Below are 5,151 nucleotides of genomic sequence, written 5' to 3'. Positions count from 1 at the left end.
GGAATGTAGACCTTTTCAAGTTTAAAATGGAGTGACATGAATGGTACGTGATTCTTCCTGAATGTAAATCTGGGATTTATTCTTAGATTATTAACTCCTCAATGGCAGACTCTTTATTGATGTATTTGCAATAGCAAGACTTAGGAGAATTCCAAGTTTCAGCATTACTGATGTGACTGTCTCAATGTAACAACTGTCAGTGAGTCAAAATGGTAACAACTTCTTGTCCTATGTGACCGTTTTGTTTTGGAATTAAGTGAGACAATGCATTGGGCACTGCTGTGTAAGAAGGAAAGCCCTCTGTACAAATGACAGACATTAGCTTCTATGGCTGGAGCACAGCAGATATTTAATGACTTTTGTCCAAACACAGACTACAGAGAGAATGGTTTTTTTTTTTTTTGCTGTGTTCTGTTGACATATTACGTGAATTGTAGAGTCCTCTTAGGGGATTTGAACATTAATTCATCCATAGCTGACTTTCCCATTTCAGCCCAGTGGGGAATATTAGTGATCTCTCTATAGTCAAAAGGAAGAAAAATAGTCTGAATGTCAACACTACATAAAGAAATTTGCTGCCTATTATCTCTGTGTGAAATTTTTACCTTGACTTCTGATATGCCAAGCGAAGTCTAAGAGTTCTTCTCATCTTATTTATTGATGATTTTGTCAAAACTGTGAAAAAGAGCTTTAATAATCACATTGGATTCTAAGATATGTAAAGTTATCCATTATAAGTGGAAGGATGATTAAGTTTCATTATGAAAGTAGAAAACATGTTATTTTATGTGGTAAATACTCTTTTCTCTGGAGACAGGCAATGAATTCTTTTTTAGGTCTCTAAGTTTTTTTCTTTTACTTCATCTTTGCTAAATAGTGAAATTTGGTATACCTAAGTGTATATATTGTAACATGCCTCTCTCCTCTTCAGGTACCTCCTGCCCATTTCCTTAGCATGTAAACTTATTCTTACCAAAAAGGTCAATTGAAATGAAAATATTAATCTACTTTGGAGCAATGTAGTTCAAAATGCACCTTGGCATCTTGATTTTTGCAAGCTGAAGGCATTTGACAAATGGTACGTGCAAGTAGGACTTTCTAACCTTCCCCTGAAGCAGGTCATATGACCCTCCTGTTAGAGATGCCCTCTCTATGCCTGATGAAAGGAGCAGCCTGATCTCTAAAGATACAGGGGGACAGACAGAAAGGAATCTGGAGGAACATCCCTTGCTCAGTTTCCCTGTTATTATGCTAGCTCATAATCTTTGTCCTATCCTATCTTTCTGTGACTTTCCAGTCTTCATCAAATCTAGCACAAAAACACCCAGAGTTAACCATTTTCTTCAGGTCTTCATTTCCTTGCAAAGACTCTCATGCCACATAAAGCTCACATTAAATACCTTGTAGACTTTTCTCCTGTGAATCTGTCCTTTGTTACAGGAGTCCCAGTCAAGAATTTAGAAGGATAGAAGATAAAGATAGATTTCCTCTCCTATAAGGGAAGGTATGTTGATGTTGTTTTGTAGAAATACAACTATGTAATACTGTTCAGTTTCATAAAAAAGTGGACTAATAATACTATTATTAATATGGGTTTTTAGGTTTCACCTAAAACCAAAATCCAACTGTTATTTATTAAGAGCTTGCAGTGCTCCAGGCTCCAGAACCTAAATAAATGATTTCATTTAACCCCTATATCTACCCTGAAAAGTAGATATTTTTTACTGGTAAGGAAACAGGTTTAGGTAGGTGAAATAACTTGCTTAAACGTCAAAGAGATTTTAGGAGGACAAGCACAGATTTGAATATGAAACAATGAATCGTAAGAACAGGCTCTTAACCTAGTGGTTTCAATCCTGGTTGCACAGGACAATCACCTGAGACATTTTAGGAACAGTCCCTTGTCTAGATAACACATCTTAAAATTATTAATGGAATTCAGATGGGGGACACGTGATTCCAATGTGCAGCCAGGGTTAAAATATGGTTAATCAATATCTTTAATTCCCTCAGATCTAATGACAGAGCAGATGCAAAACATAGTTCACTTTTTCTTCTTCACTGTGTTGTTTCCTGTAAGTATGAAGAAAGCTGGAGCCAATGCTTCTGCCTAATTCCCACATGCAGGTGAAGCCTTATAAGAGCTTGTTAGCAAACACACAGGTAGAACACACAGTGGCAAAGAAATCCACTGAATGTAAGATGATAAAAATTGTGATGTATGATCTTACTTATTAGCCTAGAATGAAGTAAACAGAAATTCACTAAATATAAATTCAAGGAAATCAGAGGTTAGTGTGAGATTCTATCATTTTTCTAGGCAAGGATTGAAAAAGTAATGTAGTGAGGTGAGTTAGTCATTACGTTAACTTAGGCTAAATTTTGTTGAAAACATTTAGGCTGAAAGAAGTGAGGCATTTCTTGGTAAGCAGATTAAGAATCTCCATCCCAGTAGTTTTATAACTCAGCATATCCATTTAATTTACAAAATTATCCAGATAAGGAAGGTCTGAATTTGTCTATCTTTAATATTCTCAAGTTACTTGTTTAAGTGATATATTAAGATACTTATATGCTTTAGCCTCTACTAATGCATATGTCAGTTTGTAGAATATAAAATTTTATTTTGATTTTCTTGTGGAATGAATGCCTCTTCTAAACACATGAGAAATATAGGCTGACAGAAATTTCTTGCTTTTGTGGCTGTGTTCATATACTCTAGTCAGGCTGATCTATCAGTTCCTACCTATGATTTCAGTCTGCCTGTGGTTTGGCCTTATGCCACCCAGGATAAGGGATGAAGAGCCCTTGCTTCAGAGCGTAAATATGTACAAGTACTAAGTATGCTTTTTTCTGCCTTGGTCCCTTTTGTCAAGTGCCCAGATTTTTACCTGGGTTCTAATGCTACTTCCTTAATGCCAGGACCCCATGCCTTGGTTCATGCTTTTCTGTTCCTGTTGGTCCCAGAGTGCTGAGAATAATTGGAAACCAACTATTGTTCTTGTTTTCTGCTTGATTGTTCTTACAGACTTTGCATACCTGTAAGAATTTCTCCCCATCCTCATTTCTGACCTTCTAAACTAGGTTTATAGTCTTGATGTGTCTTGGATTCCACTACCATGAAAAACTATCATTCATGTCTCTCTCCCAGTCCAACACCCACTTATTTTATTTTAAAGCTAATTTATTTATTTTGAGTAAGAGTGAGCGGGGGAGGGACAGAGAGAGAAAGACAGAGAACCCCAAGCAGACTGCACTGCTAGCGCAGAGCCTGATGTGGGGCTTGAACCCATGAACTGCAAGATCATGACCTGAACCTAAACCAAGAGTCAGATGCTCAATTGACTGAGCCTCCCAGGCACCCCTAACACCCACTTATTAACTAGATAAGTCATGTCTCTTGGCCACCCAAAACTGATCCAGTAAGGAAACAAGTTTTCTGATAACTGTCAACTTTGGAATCTTTATCATTGTTTTGTTTGTTTATTTTTGGATCATTGTTGATCAAGCTTTCAACTTGATTATTTTGTGATTTCTTTTTCATTTAATATAATTAATTATTTATGTTACATTTCTTAGTTCAAAAAACAGGAGATCAAAAGCAAAAGAAAAAATATTAAAAGTGGAATAACATGATACAAAAATAATATAAAACTTAATCAGGAGCACTTGGGTGGCTCAGTTGGTTAAATGTCCCCTTTTGGCTCAGGTCATGATCTCACGGTTCATGTGTTCGAGCCCTGCATCAGGCTCTGTGCTGATAGTTCAGAGCCTGGAGCCTGTTTTGGATTCTGTGTCTCTCCCTCTCTCTGCCCCTCCCCCACTCATGCTCTGTCTCTCTCAAAAATAAACATTAAAAAACTTTAAAAAATGTAAAGTATTTTAATGAACAGTGAATTTTAAAAGCCTTTTTTAGTCTTTCTGTTATATTTGACAGAACCACATTGTGATCATTAAAGTGTAATAAAAAGTCACAGGTAAAGTTTAATAAAAAATATTCAGGTGTTATTTAGTAATTCATACACAAATATGTAAATGTCTAAATTAAAGCTCAAGTTTTTCTTTGTAGTTTCCCATTTCTTAAAAAGTAAATTTACCCCAATTAGCTGTAATATCTATTCTTTCCAGATTATTCCATGACCCAACAGGGAAAAATGAGATGGTGGTTTTTTGTTTTTTTGTGGGGTTTTTTTGGTAGAAAGTATTGTGAAAAACAAAGTGATATAATATGAACTGACAGTTTTTACTACCCGAGTTTTCCTTAGTAATGGAATTTAGTTTCTATGTCTTGCTTTTCAGCACATTTTGTGTTTGTAGCTTTTGGGGATTTGAAGGGCCCAGATAAATAATAGGGTAATATTTTCTATCATATTGTTCTCTTTCATTAAGTTATACAACTTAATAAATTTGTTTAAGTTTTATTAAATAAACTTTAATAAATTTTATTGTACAACTTGTACTTAATAAATTTGTTTATTATTATTTTTATTTTGGCCAAAAAAATGACTATTGTATTCTGATTCTGTTCTTGTTTTAGGAAAGCAATATTTTAATGAATCTTTCTGTAAAAGTTAATTTTAAAACTTTTAAATAGTTAACACTTTTTGCCTTCTTGTTTCTCTGTATTTTTCTTCCCTTAGGCCAGTGGTTTCTTTTGTTGGTTTGCTTATGACCAAAAGAGACTTAAACTTTCTCTTCAGCTTGAGTAAATTTGAGACAGACTTCTTTCTGCCTCTAGGCTCCTGACCTCCCATTTTTTTTAAAGCATTTAGAAAATTTATAATTATAAATTACTTCTCTGCCTCTTTGGGATGTAAATAATTTTTAAAGCCTCTTGCCAGCTTTACAATATATATATGTCTTTCTTAAGAAACTGAGAACCATGCTTTGAAATGTAATCATCAAGGAAGATAGTGTTCCTAATCCCGAGGCTGTGGTTGGATAGGAGCTTAACTCTATCTTACTATTTGGGCATCTTGCTCCAAATAGTAAAATTGCCTCCTGTCCTGAAGATATGAGAAAGCTTAATTTCCTTTTGGTAAGTCCAGTTAGCAAACACAGATGACCTTGATCCTCCCAGCTCTTAAAAACCCCCTCAGCCTTTATTGTAGTGGAGTTGAGTTCAGAATAAGTTCTTTTTTTTTTTTTTTT

Source organism: Suricata suricatta, chromosome 1, assembly GCF_006229205.1.
Source record: "Suricata suricatta isolate VVHF042 chromosome 1, meerkat_22Aug2017_6uvM2_HiC, whole genome shotgun sequence".
NCBI classification, from domain to species: Eukaryota; Metazoa; Chordata; class Mammalia; order Carnivora; family Herpestidae; genus Suricata; species Suricata suricatta.
This window is presented reverse-complemented; position numbering follows the sequence as displayed.